Source organism: Tachypleus tridentatus, chromosome 10 (assembly GCF_004210375.1).
Source record: "Tachypleus tridentatus isolate NWPU-2018 chromosome 10, ASM421037v1, whole genome shotgun sequence".
NCBI lineage: Eukaryota > Metazoa > Arthropoda > Merostomata > Xiphosura > Limulidae > Tachypleus > Tachypleus tridentatus.
Window position 1 is genome coordinate 122,647,310 of NC_134834.1, and position 22,021 is coordinate 122,669,330.

Sequence of the window (22,021 nt, forward strand, 5' to 3'; positions counted from 1 at the left end):
CCAAAAGGTATAGCAATGTGAACATTTATTTAAAATAGTAGATTACACATGTTTTCTTCATTATAATTAGTGGAATATTTAGCCCTACTCTGCACAGCACGCTAGATTCGAGGCCCGGTAGTGCTTGTGGCAACTCGAAGAGGTTTGAACATTTTTTCTTATATTTGAAAGCAACACTCTGACGAGTATCACCAACAAGATAAAGGTAGATAAAATTACTCAAGGAAAGTAGAAATGACACAACTTGGTCAGCTGTACGACACGCTGGTTGAGAACAACTGAACTAGAGATTGTTATTAAGCACAAAGCTACATAAAAGGTTATCTATACTCTGCTCATCACGGGTATTGAAGCCTGGCTTCTTGTAGTGTAAGTCCACAGACATACCAATGTGCCACTGGGGGGCCTGGACTAGGAGAAAGGCAATAGCACCAACCGCCACCTCTTGGGATACTCTTATCTGGCCGAATACTAGAATATGACCGTCACTCTTATAGCGCACTCACGATCCCAAACTGCGGAGCGAGTCTTTTCAGCAAATGAAATCAAACCACGAATCTTCGAATTTAGAGTCCGGACATGGTAACCACGAAGTTACGACAGGGATCGAGTGCATCAAACTGTGTTGGACATTGCTATAAACTAAGAGCTGCGTAGGTCCTCAAAGGAATCGACAAACCTTCTAAATGTCAACTGAACTCTGGTACGATCTGAGAAGTACCAAACTTGTGAACTAGAAATGGAAAGAAAACAAATGTTTTGTTACCACAGTAACGATAAAGAAAACTATTTAAAAACAAACAAAGAATGAATTCAGTCCCCAATTTGAATCAGCGGTAAAAGCTAAGTGATGTCCAATTGTACAGTAATTTGACATCAACGTGGAGACACGAAAATGGTGGGATGGTAAAAGTTATTTTCGTCCATGTTTTTGATTCAAGATCACGAGTGGGCGGAGTTGTTTTCCTTACTGAAAGCAGTTTGTAGGGTGCAGTATATTGCCTCGACTCCGTAAAACGGCTTTGGTATTTCGGTAAAACACGTTCACGTTATATTCAAATAAAGCAACAAACGTAAAATAAAAACGCTTAGAGGTGTTTCCTCTCATAAACTTTCGAAATCAGAACAATAAAACAGGGAGAAAAATTTAATGATAGAATATTTGTTGTCATAACACGGGCAGAGTTGAATGATATGGATTATGGTATTTCGGTAACAGTTTTTAGTATCCGAAGGACGTGCTCATCTTTTATTTGTGTTTGTATATATATAATATAGAGAAAGTTTTATTTTACCATAGTTACTGATAGAAACAATATTTATTTTTTTAGAAAGCACGAACAAATAAGACACTGAACTCATATTCCTTCTTATGACACAAGTCTTTCATTCTGTTGATAACTCAATAATCCTACACCTACTGACAATAAAAGTACTGACAACTCAGTAACACATCTCTTCCGTAGCTACTAACATCAGAGACTATCGACGATACAGTAAGTACTGACAACATCATAACAACTATTCTGTACCTACTGACCACTTAGTCACTCAACTCATCTACTGACAATACAAGAACTGACAACTCAACTCCTCTACTGACAATACAACAAGTACTAACAACTCAGTAACTCAACTCTTCTACATCTACTGACAATACAACAAGTACTAACAATTCTGTACCTGAACATTTTGCCTCCTACTGATAATACAGTAAGTACGGACAACACAGTAACTACTAACAAATCAGTAACTCTACTCCTCTACATCTACTGACAATAAACATACTACTGATGATACAGTAAGTACACTGACAACACAGTAACTACCAACAAATCATTAATTCTACTCCTCTGCATCCACTGACAATAAACATACTACTGTTGATACAGTAAGTACACTGACAACACAGTAACTACTAACAAATCATTAACTCTACTCCTCTGCATCTACTGACAATAAACATACTACTGTTGATACAGTAAGTACACTGACAACACAGTAACTACTAACAAATCAGTAACTCTACTCCTCTACATCTACTGACAATAAACATACTACTGTTGATACAGTAAGTACACTGACAACACAGTAACTACTAACAAATCAGTAACTCTACTCCTCTACATCTACTGACAATAAACATACTACTGTTGATACAGTAAGTACACTGACAACACAGTAACTACTAACAAATCAGTAACTCTACTCCTCTACATCTACTAACAATAAACATACTACTGTTGATACAGTAAGTACACTGACAACACAGTAACTACTAACAAATCAGTAACTCTACTCCTCTACATCTACTGACAATAAACATACTACTGATGATACAGTAAGTACACTGACAACACAGTAACTACTAACAAATCAGTAACTCTACTCCTCTACATCTACTGACAATAAACATACTACTGATGATACAGTAAGTACACTGAAAACACAATAATTACTAACAGGCCCGGCATGGCCAAGCGTGTTAAGGAATGCAACTCGTAATCTGAGGTTCGCGGGTTCGCATCCCCGTCGCACCAAACATGTTCGCCCTTTCAGCCGTGGGGGCGTTATAATGTTACGGTCAATCCCACTATTCATTGGTAAAAGAGTAGTCCAAGAATTGACGGTGGGTGGTGATGACTACCTGCCTTCCCTCTAATCTTACACTGCTAACTTAGGGACGGCTAGCACAGATAGCCCTTGAGTAGCTATGCGCGAAATTCAAAACGCACACACACACACCTTAGAGGTGTCAGAGAAGAAAGTTCATCGCTGAGACTACACGGCCTCAGTGAACTTTGGCAGAACGAAACACCCCTGACCAGCTGTCCGCAATAACTAATAATATCTATACCTTTCTGTTACGTGAGATTCAGTGCAAAGTATTCATTTTTGTAAGAAAAACTTAATAAATCGATTTATTGTGCTGTATAGACACTGTCATGTGTTGAACTATACTGCGTCACGTCTTTCAAATATATTGTCGTGAACACATACTTCTTATAGGAGTACAATCTAAAGTATTATATATTTATACTAATAAAACTATCTACATATATTTATATTAAGTCAAAGTGTGTATATACATACACTAAAGCAAAATGTCTTTAGATTTTTATACTAACATAAAGTGTCTATATATGTATATATACACAAAATTAAAGTGTTTGTGTGTATTTATACTGAAGCAAAGTGCAAAATGTATTTTATCCAAAACTAATATTTCTGTTGTGTATATTGGGCAAAATCAATTACCGTTTCGTGCGCATTTAAGAAACAACTCACATTTAAACTTAGCTTTAAGTTTAATAGAATGTCAAACTAGTTAAACATTGAATTAGCTCTGTAATTTGTTGACAAAGCTTAAAAGTGCCTGCACAAAAAATAAAGCACTAGTAACTTAAAGGATCTAATAAAATTTAATTACTTCCACTAGGAATATATTAACATAAAAAGATGTTTAAGTAGCAGAAAGACAACTCCAAACATGATGTAAGAAACATACACACGAAAAAACACAAAAGAAGCGAATCATTGTGATATTTTATTTGAAAGAGTGTTTCTTTTAGAAGGCTGGTTTCTTTAAACAGTTCGTGTTTCTACGGCACAAAAGCACTGCTGCATTTATTGAAAAACGCCAGTAACTGTTCTAGTGGTAATGTCGTTAACAACTTCGACAGTCGAGGAGAGTCTTATCTCTCAGAGTAAGCAGGCTTTCCGGGAATCGATTGCCATGTTAGAAGCATTCGATCCGACGACACACGGATGATGTCTAACCATAGCGATATAGAAAAGTTTAGAAAAGGTGAAACCGAGCTACACAAATTCCATTATGAAATTTAATATTTCCCAACTGTAGCACTCCCCCACTAAGATTATTAAGACAAGTATATCAATGATGGAATTTGACCTCTTCCATCTGTATCCCTTGGCAAGATTATTAGAACAAGTATATCAATGATGACATTTGACCTCTTCCATCTGTAACCCTTGGCAAGATTATTAGAACAAGTATATCAATGATGACATTTGACCTCTTCCATCTGTATCCCTTGGCAAGATTATTAGGACAAGTATATCAATGATGACATTTGGTCTCTTCCATCTGTATCCCTTGGCAAGATTATTAGGACAAGTATATTAATGATGACATTTGACCTTTTCCATCTGTATCTCTTGGCAAGATTATTAGAACAAGTATATTAATGATGACATTTGGTCTCTTCCATCTGTATCCCTTGGCAAGATTATTAGGACAAGTATATCAATGATGACATTTGACCTCTTCCATCTGTATCCCTTGGCAAGATTATTAGAACAAGTATATCAATGATGACATTTGGTCTCTTCCATCTGTATCCCTTGGCAAGATTATTAGAACAAGTATATCAATGATGACATTTAACCTCTTCCATCTGTATCCCTTGGCAAGATTATTAGGACAAGTATATTAATGATGACATTTAACCTCTTCCATATGTATCCCTTGGCAGGATTATTAGAACAAGTATATTAACGATATTTAACCTCTTCCATCTGTATCCCTTGGCAGGATTATTAGGACAAATATATTAGTGATGACGTATATTATAAATGCATTCCATCCAACGAACAATTGTAACATTTTAAGCTACTAACAACACAACGTTATCATATTATTTTTGCTATACTTTGTTAGCAACAACACGGTGTTATTATAACATTGGTGGTGGCGTTTGTTAATAACAACACGGTGTTATTATAACATTGGTGGTGGCGTTTGTTAATAACAATAAGGTGTTATTATAACATTGGTGGTGGCGTTTGTTAATAACAATAAGATGTTATTATAACATTGGTGGTGGCGTTTGTTAAAAATAATAAGGTGTTATTATAACATTGGTGGTAATGTTTGTTAGTAACGATAAGGTGTTATTATAACATTAGTGGTATTGTTTGTAACGACACTGTGTTATTATGTTCACAAAATAATAAAAACTAAAACAAAAGATAGAAAACCATTATGTATTGCAGTTTTATATCTAAGGAACTGTGGTAAGTGTAATTTACCATTAGATGGTATCTAGGTTTAAAACAACAAACAAGCCTAATAAAAACCATAAAATTCTGTAATATGAAGAAAGCAACAAAACTACTAATGCCTGTTCACTTCAAGTTATGGAAGCATGCTGCCTGTGCTTACTGAGGTCAAAAAGATGTAGACCCACTAATTCGCCATTATTAGTGACCGTACATCACAAAGTCTGCCCAAATTCTGTCTTTTGGCATTCTAGCAAAATTATTGGGGAAATAATGACTTACTACGGCAATCGAATTCAAAAACAGTTCTTCACTGACGAATTACACCAGACCTTGAGGATAGGTGTCATTACTGCTTCCTTTATTAATTTAAATGGTTATTACATCCGTATCTTTCATTAGAAAATTATAAAAATAAAATTGATAGACTGAGTGTCTGAAAATTCACTATGAAACAGATTGGTATCACACAAAAAGTGAAAAAAAACTTTATCGATTAAACTGATAAATGTAGGAAACATACAGTAATCGATTCAGCGAAAGAATATGCGGTGTTAACACATATTTGCTTAGAAATTTGCCAGTAGAGGGCATCTGAATCGAAAGATCTATAAATTACTTTCTTGCTTATTATTTTAAAACCGTGTTTATATATATGTGAAAATAAAACAAAAACAACGTATATAAATGGACAAAATGTGAACAGTCAGGTAATAATATGTATATGTTGTTCCAGTGTCCGTTTGCAACTAAACACAAATTTAGACAAAGGAAAATCTCTACGACGCCCATCGCGGATAACAAACCCTGATTTGTAGCGTTATAACCCTTCAGACTTACTGCTGACCCACGATATAATATATTTACTTAGATTACTTTTCTTCGTAAATACACAAATTTAAGAAAGTAGCTTTTGTCGTCTGAAGAGTTACAATAACAAACTGTAAAAGTGAAATTTGAAAAGACACATTTTAATATACTCGTGTATATGCTATTCATTCTTTCTGGTGGCTGTATCTGAAAAAGAAAACGCTATACAGTACTAATACTAACCATAAATATATATATATGTATAATATTTGACGATACAGAACCTACACATATATGATATGTCGATACAGAACCTACACATATATGATATATGTCGATACAGAACCTACACATACATGATATATGTCGATACAGAACCTACACTTACATGATATATGTCGATACAGAACCTACACTTACATGATATATGTCGATACAGAACCTACACTTACATGATATATGTCGATACAGAACCTACACTTACATGATATATGTCGATACAGAACCTACACTTAGATGATATATGTCGATACAGAACCTACACATACATGATATTTGACGATACAGAACCTACACATATATGATATGTCTATACAGAACCTGCACTTATATGATATATGTCGATACAGAACCTGCACTTATATGATATATGTCGATACAGAACCTACACATATATGATATTTGATGATACAGAACCTACACTTATATGATATTTGACGATACAGAACCTACACTTACATGATATTTGACAATACAGAACCTACACATATATGATATGTCGATACAGAACATACACATATATGATATATGTCGATACAGAACCTACACATATATAATATTTGATGATACAGAACCTACACTTATATGATATGTCGATACAGAACCTACACTTATATGATATGTCGATACAGAACCTACACTTAGATGATATATGTCGATACAGAACCTACACATAGATGATATATGTCGATACAGAACCTACACTTAGATGATATATGTCGATACAGAACCTACACATAGATGATATATGTCGATACAGAACCTACACATATATGATATGTCTATACAGAACCTGCACATATATGATATGTCGATACAGAACCTACACATATATGATATTTGATGATACAGAACCTACACTTACATGATATATGTCGATACAGAACCTACACTTACATGATATATGTCGATACAGAACCTACACTTACATGATATATGTCGATACAGAACCTACACTTACATGATATATGTCGATACAGAACCTACACTTATGATATTTGAGGATACAGAACCTACACTTACATGATATATGTCGATACAGAACCTACACTTAGATGATATATGTCGATACAGAACCTACACTTACATGATATTTGACGATACAGAACCTACACATATATGATATGTCGATACAGAACCTACACTTATATGATATATGTCGATACAGAACCTACACTTACATGATATTTGACGATACCACATATATGATGATACAGAACCTACACTTACATGATATATGTCGATACAGAACCTACACTTATATGATATATGTCGATACAGAACCTACACTTACATGATATATGTCGATACAGAACCTACACTTAGATGATATGTCGATACAGAACCTACACTTATATGATATATGTCGATACAGAACCTACACTTACATGATATATGTCGATACAGAACCTACACTTACATGATATATGTCGATACAGAACCTACACATATATGATATTTGACAATACAGAACCTACATGCATATAGTATATAACGATATAGAAGATATGTATACATGGTAGCTTTGCACGAAGTTCAAACCATACCAAACCCTCTCTCTGGTCTATCACTTCTGAGGGGGTTAAAGTCAAAAGTCCGGTGAGAACTTAACCTCCCAAGTCGCTTCACTACTGAACGCCGATCCAGAAGTTATTTATTACTTTAAATTCAAATAGTTCTCGAGTAGCTTTGCGTAAAATTCCAAACGAAAGAAAACAAAACAAAAACTTAACATAGAGTTATGGTGTAAATGCCAAAAGGTGGCGTACCATTCGAATCAAACCACAGTTTTATTTAAAAAATCATTTAGACCAGTAGTTGTTTTTCTACACTTTTTTTTTAAATTAGGAGTTGCAATTCCGATTAAAAAAAGAATATGTGTAAAAAACAAGAATACACCTATAAAGTGTAAGTTACTTTTATCACAACTATTAGGCCTATTGAAATGTGAGTTGGAAGTGAAGCGAGTGTGTTTTCTTATAGCAAAACCACATCGGGCTATCTGCTGAGCCCACTGAGGGGAATCGAACCCCTGATTTTAGCGTTGTAAATCCGTAGACTTACCGCTGTACCAGCGGGGTGCAGGAAATGAAGTAAGAGTGGAAGTTTGTGGAAAAGACAGATGTTTTATAATTCAGATTGAATTAGGCTATGTCACTGGAACCTTGAATAGATCACTTGAAGGGATTGGAAGCTATAGCAAGCTGCCAAGGCATAAAATAACACTGAAATTAATAGTATTAAAATAATCTTATTTACGTTAGCTACAATGATGCTCATAATAAATATATGTTATTAAAAAGTGATACACAGTAATTGATAATAATAATAATGTATAAATAAGTTGTTTTTTTGCCGCCTGCTTGCCCTCCTGTAGTTGGTGTTTCAGAACTACGTATGTCGTTACGTTATCTGGACTACTCAGTAACACACGGGTTCCCCGCTGGTACAGCGGTAAGTTTACAAATTTACACCACTAAATCTGGGGTTCGATTCTCCTCGATAAACTCAACAGATAGCTCGATGTGGCTTTGATACAAGAAAACACGTACACACCTTACAAATAGAAAGAAGATAGTCTGTAATAAAGTCCTCTTGTGCTAAAATAAACAATAAATTAATTAAACATGGAAGTTTTTATGCAACGAGAAAACACATTTTTATTTGAAAAATTTAAAAAAAATTTGAAAGTGAAAAATTAAAAACGATTTTTAACGTCTTACGGAAGACGAAAGTTCTGTATGATTTAGTCACATCGTTTTAAATTAAACCGGATGTGACATCATTTAACGAAAGGTATTTGGACAACTTTTCATCTACAGTCATCTGGTTTAGTTGTTAAAAAAGCAATTTGTACACAAAAGATTGCTGGTCACATAAAAATACTCACACAATTTATCAGTTTTTCATTCTTTTCAAGAACCTCAAAGAAAATAAGACTGTAATTTGTTTCTACATTTCAAGAAGTCAACTTTTTATATCTTTGATTTCCAGTTTCATTCATTTTGATGTTCCAACACGTACGGTTGTAGAACATTTTTGTGTTAGGAGAGACTTGTCATTCTAAATTGTATGATGTAATATATGTGTTACTTACACTACATATTGTGGTTCTTGTGATCCACAAAAAATGAAGTTTCTTTTACATCACATCTAGGCTGCAACAAACAAGGTGAAAGTAGAGAAACAAATCAGAATGACGCAATCTTTATTATATGTTTATTTCTTTTTGCATTTATACAACTGCTCATTAAAAAGAATCGGTTTATTTTAATAGCACTAGTAAAATGTTGTATCACAATATATTAGCTGTTATGCTCTTTCTGGTTAATTACCCTAGAATATGCGATATTTGATTGGTTAAGATTAGATCACGTATTGTTCGTCAGCCTGGATTTAAAGAATCTGTTGAGGCCTACAGACGGTTCAGCGATAAATATACATGGCCAGAAGGAGTCGTTAATTAAGATATTAGTAGACAATTACCAATAAATCAATATACCACAAGTAAAGCAACAAAATTCTGGTATATTAATCAATAATCACTGCGAAGTAACGACTTGTGAAAGAAGGGGGGATCTACCGAGTACATGACCCTCCTAAAGGACACAGTCATATATAATCCGGTCTAATTCCGCTCGGTCCAGTATATACAGGGAAAAGACAAAAAAAAAAGAAAGAAAAGAAGCCCCCCTTTAAAACGTTGTTAATTTGTTATATATTTTATCAGATAATATAAGAATATGTAAAACTACATATTTTTAGAAAACACTCGATGAGATCTGTGCAAATATGACATCAAATTCTAATTTTAACACTGGCTTTCGTAATCACCTGAACTTTTCATGATTTTAGTTACATTTTATTATAACAAGTGTTGTGCACCTGCTGTAGTTTATTATAGCAAGTGTTGTGCACCTGCTGTAATTTATTATAAAAAGTGTTGTGCACCTGCTGTAATTTATTATAAAAAGTGTTGTGCAGCTGCTGTAGTTTGTTATAACAAGTGTTGTGCACCAACTGTAGTTTATTATAACAAGTGTTGTGCACCTGCTGTAGTTTATTATAACAAGTGTTGTGCACCTGCTGTAGTTTATTATAACAAGTGTTGTGCACCTGCGGTAGTTTATTATAACAAGTGTTGTGTAGCTGCTGTAGTTTATTATAACAAGTGTTGTGCACCTGCTGTAGTTTAGTATAACAAGTGTTGTGCACCAACTGTAGTTTATTATATTGTAGTAATCTCTCTACTGTACCTCAGTAGGTTAACCTGAATATGACCTAGGAAGGTCGAAATGTTGTTCTCTGCTTATCAATAAAGTGTTAATACCCATACCAGCCGTTCTGAGACACATTTTTATTTCAAGCGGGTTTCTCGTCATCAAGTATCAAGAATCTCTACTGTACCGTTTTTATCCATTATTTGTACTGCTTTGTTGTATTGTTCTTACTGTTTTAATCTAGTCTGTAGAGTAGTAATTAATAGTCAGTATAAAATGTCTTCAAATGTTTCCAGGTGTGCATTTAGAGACCTATATACGAGGTCTCAATTGTCATGTGAATGTTTTACAACCAAATGTATACTAAGAAAAAGTTACAAATTATTAATAAGATGAAACAGCACTAGCACAAGCATATTTTAAACATCTGGTTTTAATTTGTATAACTTCTCAGGCAGCTATCTTTGTAAAGGCAGAGAGTAAAATTTTCATTTCATAATTAACAATACTTATATGCTAGTACAGGGTGTTTTCTCTGCGATACCATAACGTCTGCGACATAGCCTAACAAAATGGTGATAGTACGAAATATATAGTAAGGAAAAACAAATACGTATCGAATCCAGTTTTAACATATCCTTACTCATAAATAAGTACCTTATAACATTGTACGGAAATTCAATTGAAATACTTTATTATGTACCTCTCAAAATATTCGGTATGATAAACTGTAAAGGGTATTTTCGAAGATTAAAATTTATTTGATAACGCTAATTTTAGTGTTTCAAGTTGATTGTAGAAAACTAAAGCCAGATTAGCGAGTATTTGTTCACTGTGTAAACCATAATCGCACAGCTTACAAATTAATTACAGACAGGTGTTATTTTGCAAAAAGAAACCAATCTCCTGGATACAGAGGCGTAACGATAGGTTTCATACCTACGTCGCGATGACGTGACAAAAATCATTATTACTTATGAATAAAAACGTAGTAATCTTTAATTAAGCTGCCATTTTTCAGAAATCATTATATCTATGTCATTAGTCATACTACCTACGTTACTGGTAATTAACCGTCATTGTTCAGTTATCATTATTGTCTGTTATTGTTCACTTATTATCAAATCTGTAAGATAAGTTTTCTAAGATTTTTACATGTATGTATTATTATCCCGAATTTTTCGAACCAATAATGATCGCCGTAGTAAAATTCTTTAGTTAGTGTAAGTTTTGAACCTAATTTTCAGATGTTAAGGTTGGCTTACGTTCGCCAATTGTCAGTTAAATGTTTTTACTTATACTTCTTTATAGTATAAATATGTACTGTGTTGTTTGGTTTTGGATTTTTCTATGTCTGTGACTTGTTGGCGATAAAATTCGAAAACATAAGCGAACACTCACTTTTTCAAAATAATATACATATATATTCGGAACTAGTTAAGCGTATGTATTACAACTTCTTTATATTATATATATAATAAGCATATTATAAATAAACGCTACACAGTTCTATTCTTGTTATCAAAAGTCTATTCAATTGTCTTAGAATTTCATTTGACAATTTGACCTATCTTTCTCTGTTTCTGTCGCATTAGTAATCTGTCAAAAATTTACTTACACAATGGCGCACGTTACCGCAGTAATCGTTTGGTCTTCTCTCTTCATAATATTCTCTGTACTTTTTGTCAAAGTGTACTCAGGCAGATTCAATTACATTAAAACCACGCTTTGATGGAATAAACTATTTTTTGTTTTTTTTTCCTTTTCTACTGTTAGTCTTACTCTAATATATTAAATCACAGGCCTATCACCTTTATAGTAGTTGATTTCATGCCGAACTTATCCTTGGAAGTGACATAAACCTCTTCTACTATTGTCCTTGTAGGTCCACTGTTTCTCTCTCATCTCATACCATTTATACGCTTATTACTAAATCGTCTGCTCGTTATATTCTCTGCACCAACGAGTTACGCACAGAACTTCCAATAATCGTCTGTTTTTAACTATTATAATAAAAAAATTAAATAGTAATAAAATATTCATTCACAAAATAAACTAAATAATAATATCTACACAAAACAGACTTTATATCATGGCACTTGTCGATAGTAGAAACGTTTATAATTCTGTAATGCTAATAATAAAAAGCAACCAGTTTTATTTTGTCAGTGTTCAATAAAAACATGATCCCTGCAAACTCAGATTATTGGTAATATAAATATGGCAGAAACAAATCTACAGGAATCAAATTTTGCTACGTTATTGAGAAGAAATTCTGGACAACAAACTTGGTTTTTAATACTTTACGTGAAAAACATTACTTATATTGTATTATTACTTGTTATGCTGATTTTTTTTTGTTTAATAATACACCGTTATAACAGTACCACCTACATTGTTCAATAACGCATAATCATGACTGAACTGCGCATGTTACTCAATAATGTGAAGTCATGACAAAGCCATACACCCTGTAAAAAACTTTTATTTTTGATGCGTGAACACGTGCGAATATGGTCAGTGAATGAATGTTCATGGGAAAAGATCATTCATTTATAGTTGGGCAAAAAAACAAAAAAAAACTCTTATTACCACAACCTGACTGAATCAGCATCCTTTATGTTAGCTTCTTGATTTCACTTTCTTGTGCGTAAAGAAAGTATACAATCAGAAAATTATAGTACAATGGTTAACTTTTATTTTCTTACTGTAGTTATAAAGTAGTCATGAAAATGTTTGACGTGACATTAAGTACGTTTTCAAACTTGTAGAAAGAAAAGGCTTAGTTTTATTTTTCAGTATAATGAAAGGCTTATTTTTATTTTTTCGGTAAACAATAAAAGACTAAGTTTTATTCTCTTATTCCAGCCACGTATAGAAACCATCACAAATTTACTAATCACTATGCTTTTCCTAAGTATATATTTAGACAAGTTGTCGTGAAATTTTACAAAGGTTTTGCGTCAAAAGATCATTCGATTCGTAATTACATTTAATTGGATGTTATTCAAGATTTTTCTATTGAGGTGGATTCTGGATATTTAAAAATACAATTTACTAAACTTTCATTATGATTTATTCATATATATTTTAGTATTATCCTTAGACGTACACTGAATATTAGGCTTAACCTTTATTTGGAATTCTCACATACGAAAACAGAAAGGATACAAACGAAGCGAAAGCGAGTGTTTATGTAGACGATGTAAAATAACATTTTTTTTTGTTCATTTGTTGTTGTTAAATAACTCTATAAAATGGCATATTTATGTTGCACCCACCATGAGTAACAAAACCTGTTTCGAGGTGTTATGAGCCTTCAGACTTACTGCTGAGCCACTAGGGGCCTCCGATAATTGCTTCTACTGAAACAGAACAGCAAACAAGTAAATAAAAATAAAACATGTTACTATAATGGACTACCGGGTAAGATAGGCCAGAACTTATTTCTTTTGTATGCGTTTTATGTGCGACAGCTTTTGTTTTGAGCTAATATTGTCAGAAACGTTTTATGTGCATGTTTGTGTTTCTTAGTTGTAATTAATATTTAATTAAGTCTATCTAATGAAGCAGAATAGATATTCGACTCGTTCAGTATTAAAATCCATAAAAATTACTAATATTTTAAAGCAGCAGAAGGGAAGGTTCTTACAAAATGTAAATAGTAAACTACGACAACAAATATTAGTTACTTCGTTATGAAAAATATTTTAACATGACATGAATAGCTTTGCGAAGTGTACATATTTTTTAAAATATTTAGATGAGAGAGAATTATCTGACATTTTTATTTTAGCTTGACTGTTGACTACTGAAAAGAAAAACGCAAATTGAAATCAATTTATTACTAATCTATGAACAAAAACACTTTTAAAAACTTAAATCGAAATAACATTTGAAGATAGGCGGGACTTTAGTTGTTAGGGTGCCCAGGCTGTGAATCATAGTATTTATCTGTGTAAGAGTATAAAATTCCATAGCTTTATCACACAAGAGTAGGCCTAACATGACCAGATGGTTTGGGCGCTCGTCTTGTAATCTGAGGGTCGCGGGTTCGAATCCCTATCATACCAAACATGCTTGCCCTTTCAGCTGTGGAAGCATGATAATGTTACGCTCATGTCCACTATTCGTTGGTAAAAAAATAGTCTAAGATTCGGTGATAGTTGGTGATGACTAGCTGCTTTCCTTTTAGTCATACACTGCTAAATTAGGGACGACCAGCGCAGATAGCCCTCCTTAGCTTTGCGCGAAATTCCAAAAAACAAATAAACACAAGACAAGAGTAGCTGAAGAGTTAAGTGTGAGCACTCTTGATTGTAGCTGCTAGTCTATCAGTTCAAGATTTGGGATAGCTAAGCGCATATAGCCATATCTGTAGCTTTGCGTGAATATTGTAAAACAAACAAACAATACAGGCCTAAGGTGAAAGCAACAAAACATTCCAGTATCGATCAGGGCGTAATCTGAAAAATATATGTTTAGTAAATACACGAAAGTGAATCTTAACGTCATGGTGTAAGCTTAGGTCTGGCTATATTTTGGATCAACACAACTATCTGGAAAGTGCCAGTTATTAGGTGGCACACCAGTACAGGCCTTTAATGGTAGCGAAAACAAAGACCACAAGAAAAAATAACGACAAAGAAGAACATATCATAAAACTTTCAAGAGAAATAATCTATCAGAAAATGGATAAGAAAACGATTACCGAAGTCTACGTCGGAAGATCTAACTCCAAACAGTTAAAGTGAATCTTGTTTGTTTTGTAACAACTAGAATTCGATTCGAGTACATTTCTTTACTACTGTACAGATTACAGAACGTTACGATTTCACATATTTTTATGTGATTTATCAGCTGTCTATGCCCCCTTGTGCCTCAGCAGTACGTCTGCGGACTTACAACGCTAAAATCCGGGTTTCGATACCCGTGGTGGGCAGAAAACAGATTGCCCATTGTGTTGCCTTGTGCTTAATTCAAAACAACAACAACATCAGCTGTTTAATATTTCATACTTCTGACGAAGCCGGTAGAACAGATTCGTTTTTTGAATATAACATAACATATAAGCATCTTAACTCGTTAGCAGTCATAACAAAAGTAAAACAAACAAAAACAAATGACTTAAATATTGAAATTAGTAGAATACACACGTGGTATAGTGTTCCAGCAGATATAAACAATGTCATTAGAGCACGACATAACTGAGGCTATCTATCTACAATCTATGTGTAGAATAGCCAAATATCCGTTGCATTCTGTATCTCCTGAAAGGTTAATCGTAGAAAAAAAATCGTAATGTTCATTTTTGAGAGTTTGTTTGGTTTGAATTTCGCGCAAAGCTACACAAGGGCTATCTGCGCTAGCCGTCCTTAATTTAGCAGCGTAAGGGAAGGCAGGTAGTCATCACCACCAACCGCCAACTCTTGAGCTACTCTTTTACAACGAATTGTGGGATTAATGGTACATTATAACGCCCCCACGGCTGAAAAGGCGAGCATGCTTGGTGCAACGGAGATTCGATCCCGCGACCCTCTGATTACGAGTCGAGTGCCTTAACCACCTGGCCATGCCGAGCCATTTTTAAAAGTACAGCACAGATAAAGTATCAATTTTTGTGTTATTTCATACTGATACCAACACTGATCCGTCAGTATTCATGTGTACTAAATGTTCAATCTGAGAAAAAAATAACAACACAAATGATTCATTCTCTAAGGGAATTTTACAAACAAAACACAAAAACAGGACGACTTCTTCCGTTAACTGATTGAAAGAGATAATATGAAGACAGAAACAGAAAACAAAAAACGCATGTCGGTATTATACACATGGATGATTTTATTGCAATATATTGAATATAAATTGTATTAAATGTAATATACCCTTCTTAACACTTTTTATAGAGATGATAACTATTAAAAAGTGTTCACTTCAGAAGTGGATTTTCTTGCGTTCAGTGACAAGGAACAATGGCAGCCAGCGAAAAAACTTCCAGCGGCTACTTAGTGAAACTGAGCGTTCTAATGTGTTGCGTTAACCCACTAAATCACGAATAAAATATTTTTGTCAACAATGAATTCTATTCAGTCTCCTTTGCTTAAAAACAAATAATTCAGCTTATCAAACGCGAAACTAATAACTATAAAGGATTTTGTCATATTGAACATTTTCAGGCTTCATCATTAACTTTGCTCTGCTATAGATACAGTTTGTTCGTTTATTTGTTTTGAATTTCGCGCAAAGCTACATGAATGTTATCTGTATCAGCCATCCTTAAATTTTACAGTCTAATGCTAGAGGGGAAGGCAGCTACTCTGTGTGTGTTTTCTTATAGCAAGCCATATCAGACTATCTGCTGTGCCCACCGAATGGAATTAAACCCCTGATTTTAGCGGGAGACAGACAGCTAGTTATCACCACCCACTGCCAACTCTTGGGCTACTGTTTTACCAACGAATAGTGGGATTGACCATTACATTATAACGCCCCAACAGCTGGTAGGGCGAGCATGTTTGGTATAACAGGAATTCGAAGTCGTGCCCCTCAGAATGCGAGTCGAGTTCCCCTCTCCATCTTACCAGGCGCAGATAGCCTAGTTGCTTTGCGCCATAAAACACCAAACCAATCAACCAATCCACCTTGCCATGCCAGGTCTATCATAGATAAAGAATGCCCAATATAATCAAATCTTCAAGTTGTCTTGTTATAACGTGTTCCATTGTTGCACGGCTTCTTTTATATTATTTGATAAAAATAGTGTTGAGTCCAGTTCACATAACGATAACAAACTAATTTATTTCTTCAATAACATTTGTTACAGGCTACGTTCTCTTTGACATAGGTTGTAGGCCTATGATCACACACAACGTTTCAGTAGAAATTTCAAAACTAATGTTATTCCTAACTCACAAATACAAAAACGTATTTACAGAATTTCAGTCACTGGTGCCGACAATGAACGAACTCAATCATTCATTTAATAGTCACCGATTATTAACTAGTTAGTCGTTAACTGATTATTAGCTAATTGCTTCACTGGGTCTCGTTTTTACATTGTTCCCATTTTTAAATACTACCCGAAATTACTTGATTTTAAAGTGGCCTCAAGTTTCATGAACTTTCTAGATATATTGCATCATAATCATGATTAGCGCCCTCTAGCAGACAAAACTCTAAACTGAAATATTAAAAATGTTTATAAAATAGCATTTCTCAGTAAATGATCTAGAATAGTAATATCTCGTAAATAATTAAAAAAAATTCATTATGGTTCGCTTAGTACTTTAAACACCATCGTGATGTTAAAAAACACACTAAAGTTCAAGAATTATAGAGATGGAATGAAAACCTTATAACCCGAACGCTTTCGAAAGGTTAATTCTTTAACCTTCGAGTGTCTGAAACAGTCTTATCAGAACGTTACTGTGAATGCTTTATATGATACGACTAACTCTTGTAGCTTTCGAGTTACACTGGTTTTTGTTTACTTGTTTGTAATTAAGCATAAAGCTACACAACGAGCTATCGGATACTTTGCCCATCACGGTTATCGAAACCCGCATATTAGCGTTGTAGGTCCGCAAACATGCCGCTGTGCCACCAGGAATACAAGTGAGTGGAGTGTCTTTTTTTGTAGCAAAGCCGCATCGGGCTTTCTGGTGAGCCTACCGAGGGGAATCGAACCCCTGATTTTAGCGTTGTAAATCCGTAAACATACCGCTGTACTAGCGGGGGACTTGTTTTATTGAGCATAGAGAGATGGAGGAAAAATTTCCAACCAACAACTTTAATCCAAAATGTTTCATATTAATTTAGTTAAAGATCTTGGAACATAAAGATTTTTACAGCACATTAAACATTGTAATGAAAATGCTGACACAAGTGAATGAAATAATATGAGAATGGTACTAGGAATGTTGTAGCTAACACCTTTAGAATTGTCTGGAACAATATTAGAATGATATTATGAATTACTTAAAGCAGTGGTTCTCAGGCTCATGCACCACCTTTTGTTTAATTTATTAAATTTACAAACAAAAAATATAAAAGTCTGGTAACAAAAATTCATATTTTTAAAACTTACCATGAAATGGAAGGATGCGGTTGTTGTTTTTTCTGACATGATGGAAGAATATGTGGTACCGTTTTTGTCAGTTTGAAAAGAGGAAAATACTGACAAGCTGTATGCAGGTAAAGGGTGAGTCTGAAAGTATTATACCAATGTACATAGAAAGCTCAGATAGTGCTTACTACATATTTTATGTTAATTGTGTCGTGTATAACCGATAGTAGCTCTACCTATCACAAATTGAGAATCCTTGGTTCAGCCACGACAGCTTATCCTTCTAGACTGTCTGGAACAATATCAGAACGGTACTGTGAATGCGTTAGACGCTACTGCTATCCCTTCTAACCTGCGAACTTGTGGTATTTTATCTCCTTGAAACAGTCAAGTTAACTTGTCTGTCGTTTCAATCAAAAAGAGTCCACTTGAAGGTAAGCGATAAATTTGCGACTTATAACACTAAAAATTTGTGGTTCAGTTTCTCGTGGTGCACAGAGTTCAGATAGCTAAAAACAAGAATAAACTCGAAACTGGTGATTCATGTAATTCTTAAACATTTAATCTCAAAAATAAATTGTTTATACTACTATTAGTAAAAAAATCACCTGTTATAAGTATTTTTTGTCAATGTATTTTGTTTAGAAGCTTTGGATGGTGAGAAATAAAGATGTTTATTGTCAAACAGAGCTCTTTTTAAATATAAATTATGAATTTCGTGAGTTTCTTTATATTCTGTATACTTGAGAGTTTACATTAATCATATGATACTCAGATAGTTTTAGGAAAACAAAACAATAAACATTAATTTTAAGTACAGTTCCGTTGCAAATATTTATAAAAGACATTAATTAAAAGTAAAGTTATAAGGCATTAATTTAAAATTAAAGTTTTAAAATACATTATATTAAAACTGTAACGGATTTAATATTATTTATTTTAATATTTATGTTTGTTTCAGTTTAATATAGAAATGCATGTAACTTGTATTTTTAAATGTGTATTGCTAAAGCCCCGCCTGTTCTGTAAATTTGTAGAAGATTCTTGAGTGTAAGAATCAACAACGTACGATGTGTGTATGTGAAATACCAGTATTGCTGTTTTAGCTTTCTGGAAAAATCTCCTCTCAGGCTTATAAAAGGTAACCAACGCAACACAGGGAGACAGTTTAATATTGTTGGTTTGCTACAGTTAGTATACTGTGATTGTAATAAACGCTTATTAAACGGAAAACTTCAGATATTTGACCAGGAACGTTTATAGATTTCTATTACAAACCGTTCAACTTCAAAATTAACTTCTAATGTTAGTATTTATGTGTATGAAGATATCGTATAATTTCCGCAGAAAAACTGACGTGTGAGAATAGCCTACCCGTTAAGTTAGAAGTGAGAATAGCATACCCGTTAAGTGAATTGTACCGATGTCAACATAAAATTAAACGTTGGTCGTGAACTAAAATGTTTAGTTTCAGACCAGATAGAAGATTCAGCTTTGTTTATACTTGATAAAGTGTTTGTGTATAAATCATTATTTGTAACAACCGTTATCATAAATTGTACTGTTGTTTGTATATTAAAATATATTTGTCTTAAGAAAAAAAATGTGTGTATCAATCTTACCGACAAATATCATACATGTGGTATGTATCAATTAACTTCTAAACAAAAACTAAATTTCCGGGTATTTCAAGTCGTAATACGAAAAATACGGGACATAATAAATCGGAGAATCGTCCGAGATAAATTATAATACGCCTCAAAACTAATGTTATAAAACACATTATATTGTAACTAAATTTAAAAAGTACATTATACTGAAACTGCATTTAATACATTATATTGAAACTAAAGTTATAAAACATATTATATTAAAACTAAATGTTTTGAAGTAATTAGATTAAAGTTATAAGAAATTATTACGCTGACGTAAAGGTAAGAGAAAAACACGAAAAAATAAATATAGAATAATCTAGTTTGAAAAACATATAAATGTAGATAAAAAGTTACCCATTATTTTCAAACAAAAAGTTCGCGTTCGTCCATGAAAACAGTTCCTGCAGCCGATGATGTAAGATTTAATACTGGTATTCAGCATCATATGTACCCAAGAAATAATTGTTTTCAACGCTGAAACATAAGTAACACTGCAATAGAAAGTTTCACATTATTCCATCGCTTTGTGCTTTTAATTATTAGAATAACCTAAAATGGAGTTATGATAAATCTACGCGCGGTATGGATTTTTCTGGTTCCAGGTAAACTTCCCACTTTTAAGTTCACGTTCCAATTTTTTTTTTTCCTTCTTGAAAATGCATGGCTGCCAAATCTAAGTAAAACTAGCATATTAATAACGCAAAGAAAGGAAACAAAAAGACCTACTTACCTGAGTAAACGTTATCTTACGCACTTAGCAACCCAGATGACCAACCAGGTGCAGTAGTCTTGTTGTCCTCGTGGCTAGGATCACACTGCCGCGAAAACTGCACGTTTAGGAGGAAAACGCAGTAGTCGCGATTAACTGTCAAACGCTGCCTCCGTTGTTGCTATGGCTACGAGCTAGAACCTTTGGGTTATTGAGAATGGATATGAATGGCTAGAGCTTATGTTACGTCAGCAACGTAGAATTACCGCCAGCAGATGCTTGTCTTCGAATTGTGATATGTTTGTTTAATTATACACAGATTTTAATCCTGTTTTTTTTTTTAATACAGAAAATGTAAAAATCAATGCAAGGAATACGATTGCGCACAAATCTAGGGGGCACCAGAAGAAACACGCGTGACTCCTAATAGCCCCCCGAAGTTTACAATGCTAAACTTCTGGATTCGATTACTCGCGATGGACAGAGTGCAGATAACCCATAGAGCAGTTTTAAGGTAAAATTACAACAACAACCCCTAGCGGCAGGAAATCGTAACGAAACATGCACAAAACTAACAAGTTTCTTTCTGCACTTACTCGATAAAATGTTATAGAACAGACACACACAGTTTGTTTTGTGTTATGCTGATAAGTACAAAACTACAGAATGTTTCTATTGTGACAACCCAGAATTTAAGTCTAATCCTTAAACTTACCCCTAAGCCATCAAGGGAAGTGGATGGGAGCAAACACATAAAGAATAGAACTATCTTTCTATTTTACTTGGTAGGTTTTTATTTCATAACTTACATTCCTAGGAAAACATTGTTATAGAATATTCACCATTCTAATTTGTGCAGCCCGACATGGCCAAGTGGGTTAAGGCGTTCGAATCCCCGTTGCACCAAACATGCTCGCCCTTTCAGTCGTGGGGGCGTTATAATGTGACGATCAATCCCACTATCCGTTGGTAAAAGAGTAGCCCAAGAGTTGACTGTGGGTGGTGATGACTAGCTGCTTTCCCTGTAGTCTTACACTGCTAAATTAGGAACGGCTAGCGTAGATGCCCTCGTGTAGCTTTGCGCGAAATTCCAAAACAAAAACAATCTAATGTGGGCTTGTTTTGAGTCAAATTTCAAGATATTTCTTTTTTTACGTTATTTTACTTTTGCCTACTATCCTAAAATTTGAGATTTGACTGATAAACAAATAAGATGATAATGTTTTTAATATTCCTTCTCTAATCAGAAATAAGTAAA

The 22,021-nt window shown here is 33.9% G+C and overlaps 1 protein-coding gene across 3 annotated transcripts in view; it reads right to left on the reverse strand.

Moving 5' to 3' along the window:
* The window catches only part of LOC143230231 (transient-receptor-potential-like protein), a 72,754-nt gene extending 51,877 nt beyond the window's left edge, over positions 1-20,877 (reverse strand). For 2 of the 3 annotated variants that reach the window (XM_076463404.1, XM_076463405.1), the window contains exon 1: positions 20,785-20,877. The gene's annotated coding sequence lies outside the window, so the exon portion shown is untranslated. Of the gene's footprint in view, positions 1-11,949; positions 12,335-20,784 lie in introns of all 3 variants that reach the window. The other variant, XM_076463406.1, reaches the window with a different exon arrangement.
* Between the last annotated feature and the right edge of the window lie 1,144 nt (positions 20,878-22,021).